Genomic DNA, 22,447 nt, shown 5'->3' on the forward strand with positions numbered 1-22,447 from the left:
AGAACCAAGAGGACTACAACTCCCAGCTGCCCCGGGATAGAACACCTGACCCCGCTAAGGAGGGCAGTATGCGCTACCATTCCCAAGCTCCTAGAGAGGGGGGAGTCATGACCTGCTCAGGGGGCCAGGTCCGTAGGATTTGAAGCAGCTGGGGGAGATACAAGGGGAGGAACCAATGGAATGGCAGCCTTTAGAGGGAGTTCCTGAGGTCTCCCAGGAGAAGCTGCTGAGCCGGAGCCTATGGATGTTTCAGCCCTGGCCAAGGTAAAGGGGGATAAGCTGAAAGGATTTATAACAACCTTGCTCTCTAACCTGGTACAGATGTGGAAGTAGATTCTCAGAAAAGAGCCCTTGAGTTTGAAGTGTTTAAACCGGCTCAGGGCTCACTGCAAAGACTGAAATTTGTTTCAGGAAGGGTAAGGGAAGCTGGATAAAGTGCTCAAGACTGACCCAAGTGGGTGGATACCAGGTGTTTGTTACTGGTATGGTAAAGGGAGGGGGTCCCTTCAATCTCTAAACATACAAAGAGGTGAAGGAACAAAGGGCTTGAGCCAAAAACAGAAACTGTCATATATAAATGAGCTTTATTCCAGCATGAACTTTATTCTAGTAGATAAATGAACTTTGTTCCAGTATGAACTTTATTTCAGTATGTGAATGAACTTTGGGTCAATATAGGAGCACGCTTTGTCCTTGTGAAGGAATTCTCTGCAAAAGACTGCATTAACCATTGGGGAGGCAGCGTAAGCACAAGATATACAGGTTCAAGAACAGATAAGGCAAGAAAGCTGTACCGAACACCTTCTGCTGGGAGGTCCCCTAGGTAGGGGCCTATATGAATTTAAAAGATAAGTGCTCGGGGCCCTGAAAAGACTGATCCTGGAAGTAAGTGTCAGAGTTTTGTGTTGTTCATGGACATGATTTCAAGATATTAAAGAAAGATCACACAGAAAATGCGGAGTAGAGTCATTTCTCAGGATTATCATGGGCTGACTGACACCCCGGCTACACCCGCGGAGGGAGATGTTGCGATATTGCACATGGACCTTCTTTGAATGTGGCAAAAAAACAGAAGTTATTTTGTCTTTTGAATAATGTGAATATTATCTTGTAAACCACTTAGTTATAGGTAGTATGAAATTGAAAAAAAAATAAATAAATAAATAAATTGATTGATTGATTGATTGATTGATTGAAAAATGGCTAGAATTTTTTTTAGAACTTTTTATGCAGAACTGCCAGTCCTGGATTTCTGAAAAAACCCTTCTTGATACACAATAGACCCCAGGGCTGCTGAGAGACAGAGCCAGGTCCAGGGCAAGGTCACTGCCCCCGCCCCCTTAACTTCCTGCATCTGCTTCTCCCTCAATCTGTCACTGCTCCTGCTCCGAGAAATTATAGATCGGTGAGTCTTACGTTGGTGCCGGGCAAAATGATAGAGACTATTATAAAGAACAGAATTACAGAGCATATTCAAAAGCATGGATTAATGAGACAAAGCCAACATGGATTTAGTGAAGGGAAATCGTGCCTTACCAATCTATTACATTTCTTTGAAGGGGTGAACAAACATGTGGATAAAGGTGAGCCAGTTGATAGTGTGTATCTGGATTTTCAGAAGTCGTTTGACAAAGTACCTCATGAAAGACTCCAGAGGAAATTGGAGAGTCATGGGATAGGAGGTAGTGTTCTATTGTGGATTAAAAACTGGTTAAAAGATAGAAAACAGAGAGTAGGGTTAAATGGTCAGTATTCTCAATGGAGAAGGGTAGTTAGTGGGGTTCCCCAGGGGTCTGTGCTGGGACTGCTGCTTTTTAACATATTTATAAATGACCTAGAGAAGGGAGTAATTAGTGAGGTAATTAAATTTGCTGAGGACACAAAGTTATTCAAAGTAGTTAAATCACGGGAGGATTGTGAAAAATTACAAAAGGACCTTACGAGACTGGGCGTCTAAATGGCAGATGATGTTTAATGTGAGCAAGTGCAAAGTGATGCATGTGGGAAAGAGGAACCCGAATTATAGCTATATCATGCAGGGTTTCATGTTAGGAGTCACCGACTAAGAAAGGGATCTAGGTGTCGTCGATGATACATTGAAACCTTCTGCTCAGTGTGCTGCAATACTCGCACCAACCCCAGAGCTTTCCCTCTGAAGCGACTTTCTGTTTCCACATAAGCAGGACCACGTCAGAGGGAAAGCTTTGGGGCTGGCGTGAACATTGCCTATGAGTCGCTGTTATATGATTTGGTTTTGCCAGCCATGTTGCTATTCTTATTTGGATTATAATTGCCACTATTGAGGGTGTTCACAGCACATTAGCCTCAGCACCTTGCCGATCAGATTTTGTGACTCCTGAAGCAGGTGACTCCTGCCAAAACAAAGTTCTGTGTCGACTCATTGAATCTATTGTATTTGTGTGCTGCAATTTATATCCTCTGGTGGATATATTTTTGTGTATTGTTCTTATTTATATTTTTATTTTAAAAAATTTGACAGTCTCTGGTGCTTCTTTTTTGATATCCTTGGTCCACCCCTTCTTTTTGTGGATTTGTTCAATACCTTCATAGGGGTTTTGCCTTCTCCTTTTTTAATTTTCTAGATTTCCACCAGATCCATTTGGGGAGCACATGTTTGGCTTCCTGCAAGGGTAATTGTACAAGGGAGGCCACTCACATTATACCACAGCTCTAACCAGGTCTGGGATAAGATGATCTTAAAACACCATTGCTGTCCCACACAATTTGTTGTTATTGACAGATCATATATTCTTGACTAATATGCCAGATTTGGCTGCAGGTCTTCATTTTGAATACCTTGAAAGCAGAAGTTAATGGGGAGTGGAGTTCAGGCAACTGTGACTTGTTCTTTGCAATATTCTACCAATAAGTAGATGAAGACAATGATCCAGTGCATAAATACCGCCTTGACAAATTACATAACATGGAATATTGTATAGCATTGGTTATACTTAATGATGTTCTAAACAGTGGCATAGCCAAGGGTGGGCCCGGGTGGGCCCAGTTTGGGTTCAGGCCCACCCAATAGCAGCACATCTCTAATGTGGCTGGCAGGGATTCCCAAGCCCCACCAGCTGATAACTCCCAACAGTCCCTCCTGCATACCTTTTAAATAGCAGATCTTTGCCTGCTACAAGCAGCGACTGATACATACTGTTTGCACCGGCCCTGCAGCCTTCCCTCTGATGTATTCCTGCTTATGCACAAACAGGAAGTTGCATCAGAGGGAAGGCTGTGGGGCCAACATGAGCACTGTGTATTAGTTGCTGCTCGTTGCCAGTGAAAATCTGCTATTTAAAAGCTATGCGGGGGAGGGGGATGTTTGTTAGACCATATGGCATGCAGGCAAGAGAGAGAGAGAGAGAGACCAAATTACTTGTGGGACAAGGCGGAGTTCTTCTGCCCACCCATCTTGGGCCCAAGCCCAACCAAAATTGGGTGTCTGGCTACATCCCCGGTTCTAAATGATCTAATAGAATCTTCAAAGAAGTTCCTTGACAACTCTGTGGAAGCATTTCAGTTTGCAAAAACAAAAAACCAGGAAGATAAGGACAGAAAAAAATAGCCCCTCAGGTTCCCTCCATAGGGGTATCTCTTCCTACTGCTATTACTAGGCAGAAGGATCAGCCCTGGTTCTAGAAACTGAAGACTTGTACAAGTCAAAAATTCACACCCCAGACACTGGTAGAGGCAATAGAGATAACTGCCAAGCAAAATCTCTAAGCCCACTACATGTGTCTAGTGTGCCAACAGTCTATGGCCATTCCTTCGATGGGCTCTGCATTCTGCAAGGTACCAAATCACAGAATTTAGTTCAGGGGTCTCATTTGCAGCAGACTAATACTGATCTTTACTGCTACTGCTGTAGCTTTAGCCTGTGTCAAGAAAGTGCACATGGTGGACTGGCAGATAAAGATGGGGGAGCAAGTGGGAGCTGGCAGGGTGCAGCTCATGCAGCCACTAATGCTTGACAACATGTCTTGCTCTTTCACCTGCTCCATCTCGACTGCCCCTCTGTCTCTGGTGCTTCTTTTCCTCTACTTGAATCATCAACTTATCCCTCTAGTACATCAGTGTGTTACACTGGAGGATGACTGTCCTTTCAGCTGTGGGTCACACAGGGTGGCTAGCTTGTAAGCATGCTCTTTGGTGAGGGGTTTCAACCTATTTTCCACATTTAGCTTCAAAGAGTCCCTCAGCACCTAAGTTCCTCCATGACATCCTTTAAGGGCTTCAGGGCCTCTATGATCTGAGTCATGCTTAGAACATAAGAACATTAAGAGTAGACACACTGGGTCAGACCAATTGTCCATCTAGCCCAGTATCCTGTTTCCAACAATGGCCAATCCAGGTCACAAGGACCTGGCAGAAACCTAAATAGTAGTAATACTCCAAGCTATCAATCCCAGGGCAAGCAGTGGCTTCTCCATGTCTATCCTAATAGTAGACTATGGACTTTTCCTCCAGGAACTTGTTCAAATCTTTTTTAAACCCAGATACACTAACTGCTGTTACCACATCCTCTGGTAACGAGTTTCAGAGCTTAACTAATCAATGAGTGAAAACATATTTCCTCCTAGACTGTTGGCACACTAGACACATAGGGGTATCACTAGTAAAATACACATGAGTACCTTCTGCCTTGGCCAGCTGTGCTTGTAGTTAGACATGGAGCTGGTTATACAGGCTGAGGATCACCCTCTTACTAAAAGCTGTCCTAGAATGTACTTGGTAGTTAGGGGTTAACTACTACTACTACTACTTAACATTTCTATAGCGCTGCTAGGGTTACGCAACGCTGTACAATTTAACATAAAAGGACAGGCCCTGCTCAAAGAGCTTACAATCTAAAGGACAAGTGAGTAGACGATACGATGGGGGCAGTCAATTTGGGGCAGTCCAGATATCCTGAAGGTAAGAGTTAGGTGCCGAAGGCAGCATTGAAGAGGTGGGTTTTAAGCAGAGACTTGAAGATGGGCAGGGAGGGGGCTTGACGTAGGGGCTCAGGAAGGTTGTTCCAGGCATAGGGTGAGGTGAGGCAGAATGGGCGGAGCCTGGAGTTGGCAGTGGTGGAGAAGGGTACTGAGAGGAGGGATTTGTCCTGTGAACGGAGGTTTCGGGTGGAAACATAAGGGGAGATGAGGGTAGAGAGGTAGTGAGGGGCAGCAGATTGAGTACATTTGTAGGTAAGAAGGAGGAGCTTGAACTGAATGTGGTAACGGATTGGAAGCCAGTGAAGTGACCTGAGAAGAGGGGTGATATGAGTATATCGGTTCTGGCAGAATATAAGACGTGCAGCAGAGTTCTGAACAGATTGAAGGGGGGATAGATGGCTAAGTGGGAGTCCGGTGAGGAGTAAGTTGCAGTAGTCAAGTCGGGAGGTAATGAGAGCGTGGACGAGAGTTCGGGTGGTGTGTTCTGAGAGGAAAGGGCGAATTTTGCTGATGTTGAAGAGGAAGAAGCGACAGGTCTTGGCTATCTGCTGGATGTGTGCCGAGAAGGAGAGGGAGGAGTCGAAGATGACTCCGAGGTTGCGGGCAGATGAGACGGGGAGGATGAGGGTGTTATCCACTGAGATAGAAAGTGGAGGAAGAGGAGAAGTGGGTTTTGGTGGAAAGACGATGAGCTCAATCTTGGACATGTTCAGTTTCAGGTGGCGGTTGGACATCCATGTAGCAATGTCAGTTAAGCAGGCCGATACCTTTGCCTGGGTCTCCGCAGTGATGTCTGGTGTGGAGAGATACAGCTGGGTGTCGTCTGCATAGAGATGGTACTGGAAGCCATGAGATGAGATGAGGGAACCCAGGGAAGAGGTGTAGACTGAGAAGAGAAGGGGTCCAAGGACAGATCCCTGGGGAACACCAACAGATAGCGGGATGGGGGTGGAGGAGGATCCATGGGAGTGAACTCTGAAGGTGCGGTGGGAGAGATAGGAGGAGAACCAGGAGAGGACAGAGCCCTGGAACCCGAATGAGGACAGTGTGGCAAGGAGTAGATCATGATTGACAGTGTCAAAAGCGGCGGATAGATCGAGGAGGATGAGGATGGAGTAGTGGCCTCTGGATTTGGCAAGGAACAGGTCATTACAGACTTTAGAGAGTGCTGTTTCTGTCGAGTGTAGAGGGCGAAAACCGGATTGAAGTGGATCAAGGATGGCATGCGAGGAGAGAAAATCAAGGCAGCGGCTGTGAACGGCACGCTCAAGTATTTTGGAGAGGAAGGGTAGGAGGGAAATGGGGCGGTAGTTGGAGGGACAGGTAGGGTCAAGTGATGGTTTTTTGAGGAGAGGTGTGACTACGGCGTGCTTGAAGGTGTCAGGGACAGTTGCAGTGGAGAGAGAGAGGTTGAGGATATGACAGATGGACGGGGTGACAGTATGAGAGATGGTGTTAAGTAAGTTGGTGGGGATGGGATCAGAGGAACAGGTGGTACTTTTCAAGCAGGAAAGAAGGCGAGCGGTTTCCTCCTCGGTGATGTCTGGAAAGGAGGAGAAAGAGGCCTGGCTTGGTTGGTCGAGGGTTAAAGGGTGAAAAGGAGGAGATGTTTTGGTAGTGAACTCAAGGTTGATCTTTTGCACCTTGTCGCGGAAGTAATCGGCCAGTGATTGAGGGGAGAGTGAGGGGGGGGGGGGGGTAGGAGCGGAGGGCACTTTGAGGAGGGAGTTTAGGGTGGCGAAGAGACGACGGGGGTTGGAGCTGAGAGAATTGGTCAGTTGGGTGTAATAGTCCTGTTTGGCAAGGAATAGGGAAGAGTGGAGGGAGGATAGCATGAATTTGTAGTGAAGGAAATCTGAATGGGTGCGAGATTTCCTCCAGAGGCGTTCGGCAGATCGGGTGCAGGAACGAAGGTAGCGGATGCAAGGGGTCAGCCAAGGCTGGGGATTAGTACGCTTTGTGGGACGGGAGATGGATGGAGCGAGGGTGTCCAGAGCAGAGGAGAGAGTGGTATTGTATGCGGAGACAGCCTTGTCGACAGACTCAGAGGACAAGATGGAGGGGAGGAGATTGGAGATACAAGAGGATAAGATGGGAGGGTCAATAGCCTGGAGATTCCTGGAGGTAGTGGTTAGAGTTGGACGGGGCTGAGGTGGGGTGTGAAGAAGTGAAGAAGGTGATCAGGTGATGATCCGAGATAGGAAAAGCTGAAGTGTGGAAATTGGAGGGGGAGCCGGAGGAGGAGAGAATGAGGTCAAGACAGTGGCCGTCTCTGTGAGTCGAGGCGGTGGAGCATAGCTGGAGGTTGAAGGAGGATGTTAGAGTGAGGAATTGAGACGCGCGAGGGTCGGATTGGTCATCAACGTGTATGTTAAAGTCTCCGAGAATGAGTGACGGAGATGAGGGTTCAAGAAACACGGAAAGCCAGGCATCGAAATCGGTGAGGAAGGAAGAGAGAGATTTATTAGGGGGGCGGTAAATGACTGCCACTCTGAGTGGCAATGGGTAGAATAGCCGGATGGAGTGTGCTTCAAAGGATGAGAAGCAGTGAGACTGCGGTAGGAGGAGGGGTTGGAAACTACAGGAGGGCGAAAGTAGTAGCCCGACGCCTCCACCACGGCCAACTGGGCGGGGAGTGTGGGAGAAGAGATAGCCTCCATGGCAAAGGGCCGCGACTGAGGCCGAGTCGTCCGGGGAGAGCTAGGTTTCAGTTAGGGCGAGCAGTTGAAGGGAACGAGAGATGAAGAGATCGTGGATGAAGGGCAGTTTGTTGCAGACCGAGTGGGCATTCCAGAGGGCACAAGAGAAGGGGAGGGAAGGGGGGGGGAGGAGGGGGATAGAGACGAGATTGGAGACATTACGGAATCGTTTGCTTGGATAGGAGGAGGACAGGTGAGGGGGGCCTGGATTAGGATTAATGTCACCAGCGGATAGCAAGAGGAGGAGCAAGAGAGTACGGAGGAGGGTGGGGGAGGATGGACGACGAAGACGACGAAGATGGGGTGCACTTAGGAGGAATGGTGATGGGTTAATGGCAGGAAGGAGGTGATTAAGGTTAAGAGCTAGGAGGGAGGAGGGGGACAAGAGAGATGGTGAGGTGGTGGGGGAAGGGGGTGAGTAGGGTATTGCCGTGGCAGGCAGGATGGGAGGGGACCTGGGTGGGCAATGAGTTCCAGCGGTAGGCAGCGGTGGGGGGTGGGGGATAAGATTAGGAAGGGACAGGGCAAGGAAGAGAATGTGGATAGGGGCCATGAGTAGAGATTGAGGTGTAACAGGTGTATGTGTAGTGACTGAGATGTGGAGCAGATAGAAGGAGCTGAAAAGCTGGAGGCTTGGAGTTGATGGACTGGAGAGCGGGTAAGTCAGTGGTTGACAAGCTGGCAGGCTAGTACGTCAATGGCTGAGAAGCTGGCAGGCAGGCAGGCAGGTTGGTGGGTTAGCAGGGGAGCAGGCAGGCAGGAGCAGGACTTGAGTCAGCAGGACAAGTTGGCAGGCAAGTAAGCCAATGGCTGACAAGCTAGCAAGCAGGCAGGCAGGTTGGTGGGTTAACAGGGAGGCAGGCAGGAGCAGGACTGGAGTCAGCTAGAGCAGACGGAATGAAGTAAACTGGAACGGATGGGCTGGAACATGAGCAGGCGACAGGACTGGAGCAGGCTGTTGCAATTTGGAGGTTGGTTTAATTGGCTAGCAGGCAAGCAGGCAGGAACAAGCTGAAGCAGGCGACAGGACTGGAGCAGGCTGTAGCACTTTGGAGGTTGGTTTGATTGGCTAGCAGGCAAGCAGGCAGGCAGGAGCAAGCTGGTTAAGAGATACAATAGCCTCTTAAACCCATTGGATCAATATTCAGCCACCTTGGTCAGCATTGTTTTTAAATGCCAGCTGCAGTGACTAAATAAAACACAGATATTTAGCCCTGGTGTCCAGATTGCAGCCAAGACTGAATATCCATGAGGTGGGTCAGTGCCATTGCTTTCCATATGGCAGCAAATTAGCCTCCTATCTAGATAGCTAACCAGGTAAGGTTATGAGAGCAATTCTACTGTCCAAATTTTATCAGGGTAATTATCTGGATAGTGATCTAACTATTGCTGCTTTCCAGATAATTATTGGCTCTGCCCATGCATTATCCCAGCACTATCCGGATAGGTCTAAGATAGTGCCACTGAATATCTGTACAGACTATCTGGATAGTGCCACTGAATATACACAGCCAGCACTGGTTTAAGTCATTTATCCAGATAACAGTGGCCATTGTTTGGATAAATAGCTTTGACTATTGACCCACATGTTCTCAACCACCTGCAGGGTCTGGTCATCTAAACCAATCTTTTCCTTGATGTACCTTCAATGCTGCTTGACTGCTTGGAAAGAGCCTACTCTCCCTTCTCCTTCTCTGCTCTACCCTGAATCGATAATTGTAGGGATCAAGTGCACCTCCACCTCTAAGTGGTTTCTCTTACGACCTTCAATACTGCTTGCCACTTTACCCAGGCCAGTAAAGCTCAGCATCACTCTGTGTCCTTCACGGTCTTGCTTAGATGGGTATTCGGATTCTTCTCTTATCACCTCACTGGGGGAAGAGGTTGGGGGTCCAGTTTTGGGAAATGGATTTCCTCTTTTATTTAGTTACTAGCCGTTGAGCCCGTTAAAACGGGCTGGTATTGGGGTTTTCGGAGGTCGACGCTACCCCCCCCCATGTGGTCACCGACGCTGGCCCCCCTGTGTGGTCGCCACCGTTCCCGTTCCCCCCCCCACCCCCGGAGTCGCTGCCGCCAGCCCTCCACCCGGCCCAGGCCCTCTCTCCGCTACTGAACTTACATCCATTCGCCGGAACGCAGCAGGGCAGATCAGCTGAGCTGCCGTCGGCCTTCCTTCTCTGCCTGTGTCCCACCCTCGTGTGACGTAACATCAGCGAGGGCGGGGCACAGGCAGGGAAGGAAGGCGGACGGCAGCTCAGCTGATATGCGTGCTGCGTTCCGGCGAATGGATATAAGTTCAGTAGCGGAGAGAGGGCCTGGGCCGGGTGGAGGGCTGGCGGCGGCGACACCGGTTGGGGGGAGCGGTAGCGGCAGCGGCGACCTCGGGCGGGGGGGAGCGGTAGTGACCTCGGCGGCTTTGCGCAGTTTCCCTCTCTGTCCCGCCCCCGTCATCATGGATTGACGCGGGGGCGGGACAGAGAGGGAAGTCTCGACTGTGCATTTGCGAGTGAGTCGGTCACTCGCCGTTTATATGTTTGATCCTGCTGCTTCTGCTTCACAAGCTATAGTATCAGAACCCTCCCCTGAACCTAATTTGAAAGTGTGTTGTTTTGCCACTATTCAAAAGATTGCCCATTAGCTTTCCTCTACTAATGGTCTTCTGACAGCACAGTAATTCTATCTTATGTGAATCCTCAGGCACTTTAAAATGCCTCCACACACCTCTGATATTTTACAGAACTTCCTTGGGATTGCTATTGCTGATACCAGAGCTCAGGGCAGAACAAAAGGTGAAAGGCCAGGGGCATAATTCATACATTCCATTGTTGGCTGTACCTGTGGGATGCTATTGGTCCTGGAAGTATCAATTCTTACCTCATCACTACTTAGCACACCAACAACTAGATTTTCAAGACACTTCTCGGTTACAAAACTTTCAATATCTGATTTTAAAAATCCCTTATATGAGGATTCATTAGATTCTGTATCTGCCAAAACCCATGCCATACACCTCTCAGCAGAGAACATGGTATGCCTTTTACTTTACCCTGTTGGCAATGGCTTTTCCTGTTGCTGGTCTCCTGCTCTCTTCCATCTGCACCCTCCACCCCCCCCCCCCCCCCCCCCCCCCATCCTGTACTACCTTTGTCTTCTTTTGCTCTTTTTGAGAAGATGGGAGAAGACAACTGGTATTTCACCAATCTAATTCTCAATTACAAATGAGAATGAAGTGGATAGAGCACCGTTCATGGAAGAGAATGTGTATGAACAACTTGAAAAGCTAAAGGTGGACAAAGCCAGGGGACCAGACGGGATCCACCCCAGGATATTGAGGGAGCTCAGAGAGGTTCTGGCGGGTCCTCTTAAAGATTTGTTTAATATATCCTTGCAGACGGGAGAGGTTCTGAGGGATTGGAGAACGGCGGATGTGGTCCCTCTTCACAAAAGTGGTGAAAGGGAAGAAGCTGGAAACTACAGGCCGGTAAGCCTCACTTCGGTTATTGGAAAAGTAATGGAAGCGATGCTGAAAGAAAGGATAGTGAATTTCCTGGAAGCCAATAAGTTGCAAGATCCGAGACAACATGGTTTTACCAAAGGGAAATCGTGCCAAACGAATCTCATTGAATTCTTTGATTGGGTGACAGGAGAATTGAATCAGGGACGAGCTATAGACATAATCTACTTAGATTTCAGCATTTGACACAGTTCCCCACAGGAGGCTATTAAATAAACTGGATGGGCTGAAGATAGAACCCGAAGTGGTGAACTGGATTAGGAACTGGTTGACGGACAGACGCCAGAGGGTGGTGGTGAATGGAATTCGCTCGGAGGAGGGAAAGGTGAGTAGTGGAGTGCCTCAAGGATCGGTGCTGGGGCCAATTCTGTTCAATATATTTGTGAGTGACATTGCCGAAGGGTTAGAAGGTAAAGTTTGCCTATTTGCGGATGATACTAAGATCTGTAACAGAGTGGACACCCGGGAGGGAGTGGAAAACATGAAAAAGGATCTGAGGAAGCTAGAAGGATGGTCTAAGGTTTGGCAATTAAAATTCAATGCGAAGAAATGCAAAGTGATGCACTTAGGGTGTAGAAATCCATGGGAGACGTATGTGTTAGATGGTGAGTGTCTGATAGGTACGGACAGGGAGAGGGATCTTGGGGTGATAGTATCTGTGGATTTGAAGGCGATGAAACAGTGTGACAAGGCGGTGGCCATAGCTAGAAGGTTGTTAGGCTGTATAGAGAGAGGTGTGACCAGCAGAAGAAAGGGGGTGTTGATGCCCCTGTATAAGTCATTGGTGAGGCCCCACCTGGAGTATTGTGTTCAATTTTGGAGGCCGTATCTTGCTAAGGATGTAAAAAGAATTGAAGCGGTGCAAAGAAAAGCTACGAGAATGGTATGGGATTTGCGTTACAAGACGTATGAGGAGAGACTTGCTGACCTAAACATGTATACTCTGGAGGAAAGGAGAAACAGGGGTGATATGATACAGACGTTCAAATATTTGAAAGGTATTAATCCGCAAACGAACCTTTTCCGGAGATGCGAAGGCGGTAGAACGAGAGGACATGAAATGAGATTGAAGGGGGGCAGACTCAAGAAAAATGTCAGGAAGTATTTTTTCACGGAGAGAGTGGTGGATGCTTGGAATTCCCTCCCGCGGGAGGTGGTGGAAATGAAAACAGTAACAGAATTCAAACATGCGTGGGATAAACATAAAGGAATCCTGTTCAGAAGGAATGGATCCTCAGGAGCTTAGCCGAGATTGGGTGGCAGAGCCGGTGGTGGGAGGTGGGGCTAGTGCTGGGCAGACTTATACAGTCTGTGCCAGAACCGGTGGTGGGAGGCGGGACTGGTGGTTGGGAGGAGGGGATAGTGCTGGGCAGACTTATACGGTCTGTGCCAGAGCCAGTGGTGGGAGGCGGGGCTGGTGGTTGGGAGGCGGGGATAGTGCTGGGCATACTTATACGGTCTGTGCCCTGAAGAGGACAGGTACAAATCAAGGTAGGGTATACACAAAAAGTAGCACATATGAGTTTATCTTGTTGGGCAGACTGGATGGACCGTGCAGGTCATCTACTATGTTTCTATGTTACTGGAAGCCACAGCTGTTCTCCTCTTAAAGAAATCTCTCCTCGGTTTGGAGATTGAAGACCATCCTTTCTGTTGCTTTGTACTAGTGCTGCTGCTGACCCTAGATCTCTCATTAGTATCAACTGATTTCCCTCCTCTGCTTCTGCAACCATTTCCATGTCCACCTCTCCTGAGCATTATGATTCAATCAAACTAGATTCTAAGTTCTATGGAACAACAGAGACTGTCTCTCATGTATGTTTCTGTACAGTGCTGTGTATGCCTGGTAGTGCTTTAGAAATGAAAAGTAGCAGCAATGGTAGTGTTGCAGGAATTACCACTATTGTTAGCAGAATCTGTGGTACTTCAGAAGTCAAACACCACACACCAGAATGAGAGAGAAGTCTTCTTTATTTGCCAGCAAACAAAGTAGGACATCAGCACTAGGTCTCTTCTTCTCTTTCTCAGCTCTCTGTGTCTTGTGGCTTCTGTCTCAGCTCCTTCTCTTCTTCTGTTGTCTCTCTTCTAACGTAAGCTGCTTCTGCTCCCAGTTATATAGGGTCCTACACCTCTCTAGCCCCCCTTTCTCACCAGATGGTAAAGAATAGATTGATTACCCTGCCTTGAACTAATTATCTCTATACATTTACTCCAAAATATCAGTTACATAGGTTTCAGATATTTCCTAAACTGACCTATGACCTGGGGCCTCTCACACTAGACAATGTGGCACCTATCTCTTGCATTTTATTATTATTAAATTCTTATATTCCCAGCTAACTTCATACTAACTGCTAACTGGACTCTGGCATTCATTAAGGGGTCAAGGGCCAAGGGGCCAGTCTTGCTTAATAGCACACATACATGATTTGTTATTACTTTCAGAAAACCAGTCCTTCATTTAGCTATTCATCAAGGAGATGACTTGACTTGTCCTGACCTCTTTCACCTAGCTTCCTACACAGAACTCGCTAGGACTGTGGATAATTCAAACCAGATGATGACCTCTTTAAACTGCAGACAAAGCTCACTTGAAAAGCCAGTCAAAGATGTAACACTGAATTGGAAAGATATTCTACATAGAAATAGAACTTATTAATTACACAGAATAAGACATATTCTAAAATAAGCAGAAATCAGAATTCCTTATAAGACAAAATCTAAATCATCTAGAATTATCTATATCTAAGCTATCTCCTTCTAAACAGCATTCAATCTAATCCTTTTAAAACTACAGTATGCCTTGCTCATAATGGTATCCAGATGTGGTAAATAATTACTTCTCTCTGACCTTTCTAACCTCTGGTCTAGCAAAAGCTAGACATTTGAGTAATTAAACCCAGATGGCATTCTTCCATCACTTGCAGGACTGAAAAATTAAACACCAAATTAACAAATATGACTTCTTTGCCCAGGCTGCCTCAGTAGTAGGTGACTGTCTGCCTGCCTGCCTCTGCCTATATGCCCTGTCTGTACTCTGTTTGGATTCCTTTTCTCTATGCATTCTTTCTTGGGTCTGGAGACAGAGCCTGAGAGATTACTGAAAATAGATACAACATTGCCTGTGTGTTTCTGAGCCCTCTCTTTGTTATTTGTCTCCGACTATGCAGGCTCTTTCAGCTCTGGAGCTAGACAGTCTAAGAGATTTTTTAACAACACACTTTTTGTGGTCTTTCTGTCTCTCTGAGCCCTCTCTTGGTCTTTGGATGATTTCTACTTTAATGTTTACATCTTTTGCATTTATGCAAAGTAAATATGTGAAGCACCAATTTCTAATCAGTGTCCATCTATGAATGGAGAAGAGAGAATGGCTCTCTGCTGCTGCTTTATTACATTTTCCACATTTTCCATCTCAGCTGCTGATGGCATCATCAGCCATGGGATTTGGGAGAAATGTAACCCGGTGGGTTATATATTTTTTTTAATTTTTACCTGGGGTCCGGGGGAGGCTCTGGGCTCCCAGAGATTGTTGGTGGCCAGTGCTGTGACTCCAGAAGCAGTTTTGCACTTCCTACATGGAGCTGCGTTGTCTGCGGCTTGCTCCAAAGCTCTGAGTGTTGGATTTGGGTTTTTTGAGTGAACATTTCTAGTTTTATAAAGGTTTTGACAGATTTATGATAAAAGTCTGTAAATATATTTAAATGTGTGTTTAAACATATAAAAACTACACTGTATGTATAGTTTGATGGCACCAATGATTGTAAGATATTTTGATCTGATTGTATAGAAATTTTATGGGCTTTTGTCTAAAAATATAACTTTTCTATTATTTCCTATGGAAAGTTATTTTCCAAAATGGAGATTGTGAAAAAATGTTAATTAGTGTCCATGAGGAAAATACCCTGTGTTCTGACACCTTATTGGCCAGCAGAGGTCAGCTGGTGACTCAGAGACCCAGTGTCCCTTGGCAACAGCTTGCCCGGAAGTGGAGGAGGGAGGGGCTGAAGACACTGAAGAGGAAAGCTGTGTTTGAGAGAGCTCTGAGTGCATGACAGGATTTCTAGGCAGAAAAGTATGTGAAAGTAAGTTTTTCTGTGAGCTTTGAATTCCTGAATGCAGCTGAAGACAGTTGAAGGTGAAAAGTGTTGGATTTGAGCAGAGAAAGCAAGTTCTAAAACTGATGTTTTTTGTGTGTACTGTTTAAGTATCTGAAAGGGAATTTCTCTGCCATTGTTTAGTGCTGAAACACTGAATGCAGGTGAAGTGTGCTGAAGGTGAAAGGTGTTGGATTTGAACAAGAGAAAGAAAGAACTAAACTGTTTTTTTTTTTTTTGTGTGCTGTTTAAAAGTTTTACAGTTAAGACTGTGGTGGAGAGACCCTGTGCAATGTTGTGTAAGACAGGTTTATGCAAGTGGATTAATCCCAGTTAAGCCACTAGGAAAACTGGTCTCCAAGCTTAAGGTTGGGCTTGCAGTATATTCACATGCTGGTGCACTAGAGTGGAAGATTGCATGAGTTTGGAGAGACCAAGTTGCTGAGAGCAGTGTGACTACAAGATCCAATAAAGAGTGCCCTTCCTTAGTTAGGGAACTCAGTACAAGAACAGAAAAACTATTTAAGGTTATACAATTATTGTTTATTTTGTTAGTTAGCAAGCCACAGTTATCCCTGAACCCAGCTAGTGCTGTTCCTGCTGTTAGTCAGGAAGGAAGGGTTTTTTTTGTTGATTTAATTTAAAGGGTGAGGCAGTAGGTTCCTGTACTGAAAGAGAAGATCCTGAGCTCCAAAATACAAGCAAGGGGAAGAACGAAGAAGCTCCAAGAAGGGCCAAAGATAAGTCTTCACTCCTATGCAAAAGGACACTGAAAGGTCACAGTTTAATCTGACTTACCTGTTGTAGAGACTGAATCTGGGTGTTCACACCTAAAAGACAAAGTAATTCAAAATAATTGATTCTTGAGACACACAATATAAAGGAAATTTATAGATTGAGAGAGAACAAATAAGATACTTTAGTTAATACTTGTCTGTTGGTTTCACTGTTGATATACTGCTGCACCTGTTAGAAAACTTTATGTTATTAGTTTATGTATAAATGTATTTTTATGTTACAGAAGAACCTAATATGTTAAGAACATCACTTTTTCCATACCCCAAATTGGGTTTAAATAAACAACTAGTAACTTGTACTTACCATCTGTCTGGTTACTGGGTCCTAAAATCCTTTTAGTTTTCTTTCCACTCCATGGTCTAGGACTTCGGAGGCGAGGTTAGTTTAATTCAGTGGCGTTCCTAGGGGGGGCGGTGGGTGCGGTCCGCCCTGGGTGCACGCCGCTGGAGGGTGCCGCGCGCGCCTGTCTTTCGTTCCATGCTCATATAGAACGAATGGGAGACAAAAGGAAAGAAGGGTAGCTGGTAAACCTTATGTTTCTGGTACTCCAAAAGCCTGTATGAAAAGCCCATAGGGATGGGGCCTTGAAAGCAAGTCCTTTACCAAAATAGGAATATGGTGCTGAGTACTGACTTCTACTCATCCATTGACTCCAACTTCAACTTAGGAGGTTGCCCAGGCTATACATGTTCAGGCCAGTTTCAAAAGGATTTAACCAGGCAGGCTGTTGAACATCGACACTAATTGGAGAGGTGGTCTGGGGGCAGAGTCAGGGAGGAGCCAGGAGTTATATGAGTGCTGGTAATATTATTTATTTATTTATTTATTGCATTTGTATCCCACATTTTCCCACCTATTTGCAGGCTCAATGTGGCTTACAGAGTTTGGTTATGACATGATTATTCCATGTTATCAGATACAATTAGTATTGTACAAAGATTAGGTAAGGGCAGTGCTTTTTTTGTGCCGGTACGCAACGGTACGGCGTACCGGCACCTTTTTTTTTTGCTCCCCCCCGCCCCATGTCCCGCACGCAGTGCCAGCCCCCATTTCCGGCCGCTGCTGCTTCTCCTGTTGAGCAGCAGCGGCCGCTACACAAAGAAAAAGATTTTTAATTAATTTTAATTTCTTTATTAATTTTGTTTTAAACAAAGATAACACACTTTGAATGATACATCAATGTTTTAAATAACAACTTTAAAGTAAATTATTCCAATTTTTTAAATTCCAAAAGGAATTTATATAAACATTGATTTTCAGCAGTCCACAAATTAGAGAGAATCCAAATATCACCAAAGGAAGTTGGTTAAAGTGGAAATAATTAACATTTAAGTTAGAGCAGGCGGTTTCTAAATTTACATCTTAACTATATTTCCAACATTTATTTGGTCAGTTCTTTTTTCCCATGCATAAGTAAAAATCTAGACAATTGTTCAGGTTCATAAAATATATATCTATTATTCTTGAAAAAAATTAAACATTTGCATGGAAACCTTAATTGAAAAGTAGCTTCTATTTCCACTGCTTTCTGCTTCAATTCCAGAAATTTCTTTCTCCTTTGCTGAGTCCATTTAGAAATATCTGGGAACAACAAAATCTTATCTCCCATAAATTGAGGCTGTAAATTCTTAAAATACAATCTTAGTAAAGCCTCTTTATCTTGTATAAAGACAAAGGATATTATTAAAGTAGCACGAGTTTTAATTTCTTCCTGAGATTGCTCCAATAGTCCGGATACGTCCAGAAATTCAGAAGATGTTTGTAACTCAATAGGAGACGATTGAGAATTTTTCCCTTGTAGTTTAAGGTAATATATTTTCTCCGAGGACAAGCAGGCTGCTTGTTCTCACTGATGGGTGACGTCCACGGCAGCCCCTCCAATCGGAATCTTCACTAGCAAAGTCCTTTGCTAGCCCTCGCGCGCCCGCGCGCACCGCGCATGCGCGGCCGTCTTCCCGCCCGAAACCGGCTCGAGCCGGCCAGTCTTCTTTTGTCCGCACTCGGTACGGTCGTATTTTTCGCCGTGTCGAGCCCCGGAGAGTCGACCTCGCGCGTCCATATTGTTGAACGTGTTTTTTTCTTCGGAAAAGCTTTTCTTGTACTCGGGAAGTGCTCCGGAACCCCTCCACCGGGTTTCGTTTCAATCCTCCCCGTATTTCCAGCTTTTGGCCCCGATAAGTTTTCTTTCGTCGTCGGGGTAGGCCTCTTTTCGGCCTCGGTCGAGATTTTCTCCCTCTAAAGTTTTTGGTGCTCTTTTTCCGTCATTTCGGACTTTGATTTCGCCGGCGTGATTTTTCCGCCCATGACATCGAAGCCTTCCAGCGGCTTCAAGAAGTGCACCCAGTGCGCCCGGGTTATCTCGCTCACTGATCGACACTCGTCGTGTCTTCAGTGTCTGGGGGCCGAGCACCGCCCTCAGAACTGTAGTCTGTGTTCCCTGCTTCAAAGGCGGACTCAGGTAGCGAGACTAGCCCAGTGGAACGTTTTGTTCTCGGGCTCTTCGTCGGCATCGGCACCGGGATCTTCGAGTGCATCGACGTCGTCAGCGTCCAGACCATCTTCCTCGGCCGCCCTTGCATCGAGTGCATCGAGGCATCGGGCCTCTGCATCGGCGCCGAGACATCGGATAGCTGCATCGACGTCGGTGGTACCGGGACCTCGTCTGCTGATGTCGTCGGACGGTGGTGCATCGTCAGGAGTGCAGGTGAGGGCTGTCCATTCCCCTGCTGGTGGCGGTGAGCCTTCGGGTGGGTCTCCTCCCACCCTGAGGGCTCCTGCGGTACAGCCCCCCCGAGACCGACCTTCTTCGGCCTCGGCCCTGAGGAAGCGACGGATGGATTCTACGTCCTCCTCGTCGGTGCCGGGGAGCTCCGGTGACATGCTTCGGAAGAAGTCGAAGAAGCATCGACACCGGTCTCCTCCCCGCGTCGGCACCGAGAGCTCTGGGTCGCCGAGGGATTCGGCACCCAGCAGGCATCGGCACCGAGAGGACCGCTCACCCTCTGTCCAAGAGGTGTCGATGCGCTCCACTCTGGACAGCCCGGAACAGCCTCCTCGCCCGGAACAGGTCCTGACGTCGACGCCTGCATCGACCTCACAGCCTTTCTCTGCAGCCGCTCTAAACGAGAGCCTCCGGGCCGTTCTCCCAGAGATTCTGGGAGAGCTGTTGCGCCCTACCCCTCCGGTACCGGCGGTGCTTGCGCCTCCGGTACCGTCGAGCGTGGCGCCGGCTGGCCCATCGCCCAGGTTGAGGTCCCCGACGTCGGTACCGCGTGCGGTGCCGGCAGCGGCCACCTCCCAGGAAGGCTCCCCGACTACGTCGGCGGAGGGAGCTTCGCCGATGCGGGCGAGGGAGTCTACCTCTCGACGCCCCCATCGTGGACGTGGCTCCACTGAGTCGAGCAGGGCGAGGTTGCAGACACAGGTTCGTGAACTTGTGTCTGACACCGAGGGTGAGGCCTCGTGGGAGGAAGAGGAAGATCCTAGATATTTCTCTGACGAGGAGTCTGAGGGTCTTCCTTCTGATCCCACTCCCTCTCCTGAAAGACAGCTTTCTCCTCCCGAGAGTCTGTCTTTTGCTTCCTTTGTCCGGGAGATGTCTACGGCCATCCCCTTCCCGGTGGTTGTGGAGGACGAGCCCAGGGCTGAAATGTTTGAGCTCCTGGACTATCCTTCTCCACCTAAGGAAGCGTCCACCGTTCCCTTGCACCATGTCCTAAAAAAGACATTGCTTGCGAACTGGACGAAACCCTTAACTAATCCCCACATTCCCAAGAAGATCGAGTCCCAGTACCGGATCCATGGGGACCCAGAGCTGATGCGCACTCAGTTGCCTCACGACTCTGGAGTTGTGGATTTGGCCCTAAAGAAGGCTAAGAGTTCTAGGGAACATGCTTCGGCGCCCCCGGGCAAGGACGCTAGAACCTTAGACTCCTTTGGGAGGAAGGCCTACCATTCCTCTATGCTCGTGTCCAAGATCCAGTCTTACCAGCTCTACACGAGCATACACATGCGGAACAATGTGCGGCAGTTGGCGGGCTTGGTTGATGCTCTTCCCCCTGAGCAAGCCAAGCCTTTTCAGGAGGTGGTCAGGCAGCTGAAGGCGTGCAGAAAATTCCTGGCCAGAGGAGTTTATGACACTTTTGATGTTGCGTCCAGGGCCGCTGCTCAAGGTGTGGTGATGCGCAGGCTCTCATGGCTGCGTGCCGCCGACCTGGAGAATAGAATCCAGCAGCGGATTGCGGACTCGCCTTGCCGTGCGGACAACATTTTTGGCGAAAAAGTCGAACAGGTGGTAGAGTCTCTCCACCAGCGGGACACCGCATTCGACAAATTCGCCCGCCGGCAGCCTTCAGCTTCTACCTCTACAGGTAGACGATTTTTCGGGGGAAGGAAGACTGTTCCCTACTCTTCTGGCAAGCGTAGGTACAATCCTCCTTCCCGACAGCCTGCGGCCCAGGCTAAGCCCCAGCGCGCTCGCTCTCGTCAGCAGCGTGCGACTCAGCAAGGCCCCGCGGCTCCCCAGCAAAAGCAAGGGGCGAGCTTTTGACTGGCTCCAGCAGAGCATAGCCGACATCCAAGTGTCCGTGCCGGGCGACCTGCCAGTCGGAGGGAGGTTGAAAGCTTTTCACCGAAGGTGGCCTCTCATAACCTCCGATCAGTGGGTTCTGCAAATAGTCCGGCAGGGGTACACCCTCAATTTGACCTCAAAACCTCCAAATTGTCCACCGGGAGCTCAGTCTTACAGCTTCCAGCACAAGAAGGTACTTGCAGAGGAACTCTCCGCCCTTCTCAGCGCCAATGCGGTCGAGCCCGTGCCATCCGGGCAAGAAGGGCTGGGATTCTATTCCAGGTACTTCCTTGTGGAAAAGAAAACAGGGGGGATGCGTCCCATCCTAGACCTAAGGGCCCTGAACAGATATCTCGTAAAAGAAAAGTTCAGGATGCTTTCCCTGGGCACCCTTCTCCCCATGATTCAGCAAAACGATTGGCTATGCTCTCTGGACTTGAAGGATGCCTACACACATATCCCGATACTGCCAGCTCACAGACAGTATCTGCGATTTCAGTTGGGCACACGCCACTTCCAGTACTGTGTGCTACCCTTTGGGCTCGCCTCTGCGCCCAGGGTGTTCACAAAGTGCCTAGCTGTGGTAGCAGCGGCACTTCGCAGGCTGGGAGTACACGTGTTCCCATATCTCGACGATTGGCTGGTAAAGAACACGTCCGAGGCAGGAGCCCTGCAGTCCATGCAGATGACTATTCGCCTTCTGGAGCTACTGGGGTTTGTGATAAATTACCCAAAGTCCCATCTTCTTCCAGTGCAGAACCTCGAATTCATAGGAGCCCTGCTGGATTCTCGGACGGCTCGCGCCTATCTCCCAGAGACGAGAGCCAACAACTTGTTGTCCCTCGTCTCCCGGGTGCGGGCTTCCCAGCAGGTCACAGCTCGGCAGATGTTGAGATTGCTGGGCCATATGGCCTCCACAGTTCATGTGACTCCCATGGCCCGCCTTCACATGAGATCTGCTCAATGGACCCTAGCCTCCCAGTGGTATCAGGCCGCTGGAGGTCTAGAGGACGTGATCCACCTGTCCACGAGTTTTCTCGAATCCCTGTATTGGTGGACGATTTGGACCAATTTGACTCTGGGACGTCCCTTCCAAATTCCTCAGCCACAAAAAGTGCTGACCACGGATGCGTCTCTCCTGGGATGGGGAGCTCATGTCGATGGGCTTCACACCCAAGGAAGCTGGTCCCTCCAAGAACGCGATCTACAGATCAATCTTCTGGAGTTACGAGCGATCTGGAACGCTCTGAAGGCTTTCAGAGATCGGCTGTCCCACCAAATTATTCAAATTCAGACAGACAACCAGGTTGCCATGTACTATGTAAACAAGCAGGGGGGCACCGGATCTCGCCCCCTGTGTCAGGAAGCCGTCAGCATGTGGACCTGGGCTCGCCGGTACGGCATGGTGCTCCAAGCCACATATCTGGCAGGCGTAAACAACAGTCTGGCCGACAGGTTGAGCAGGATTATGCAACCTCACGAGTGGTCGCTCAGCTCCCGAGTGGTGCGCCAGATCTTCCAAGCGTGGGGCACCCCCTTGGTGGATCTCTTCGCATCTCGAGCAAACCACAAAGTCCCTCAGTTCTGTTCCAGGCTTCAGGCCACCGGCAGACTGGCGTCGGATGCCTTCCTCCTCGATTGGGGGAGGGCCTGCTGTATGCTTATCCTCCCATTCCTCTGGTGGGGAAGACTTTGTTGAAACTCAAGCAAGACCGAGGCACCATGATCCTGATTGCTCCTTTTTGGCCGCGTCAGATCTGGTTCCCTCTTCTTCTGGAGTTATCCTCCGAAGAACCGTGGAGATTGGAGTGTTTTCT

At 48.2% G+C, this 22,447-nt stretch overlaps 2 protein-coding genes across 5 annotated transcripts in view; both read left to right on the forward strand.

Annotated features, from left to right (window-relative positions):
- The window catches only part of LOC115474633 (sulfotransferase 1C4-like), a 313,490-nt gene that overhangs the window by 113,392 nt on the left and 177,651 nt on the right, over positions 1 to 22,447 (forward strand). The window lies entirely within an intron of this gene.
- LOC115474631 (sulfotransferase family cytosolic 1B member 1-like) overlaps positions 1 to 22,447 on the forward strand; it is a 52,453-nt gene that overhangs the window by 10,140 nt on the left and 19,866 nt on the right. Inside the window, exon 1 of one of the 4 annotated variants that reach the window (XM_030210202.1) lies at positions 774 to 885. The exons of 1 other annotated variant lie outside the window; for it this stretch is intronic. The gene's annotated coding sequence lies outside the window, so the exon portion shown is untranslated. Of the gene's footprint in view, positions 1 to 773; positions 886 to 15,195; positions 15,333 to 22,447 lie in introns of those variants that run through there. 2 more of the 4 variants (XM_030210201.1, XM_030210199.1) reach the window with 2 other exon arrangements.

This window comes from Microcaecilia unicolor, chromosome 7 (genome assembly GCF_901765095.1).
Source record: "Microcaecilia unicolor chromosome 7, aMicUni1.1, whole genome shotgun sequence".
Classification (NCBI taxonomy): domain Eukaryota; kingdom Metazoa; phylum Chordata; class Amphibia; order Gymnophiona; family Siphonopidae; genus Microcaecilia; species Microcaecilia unicolor.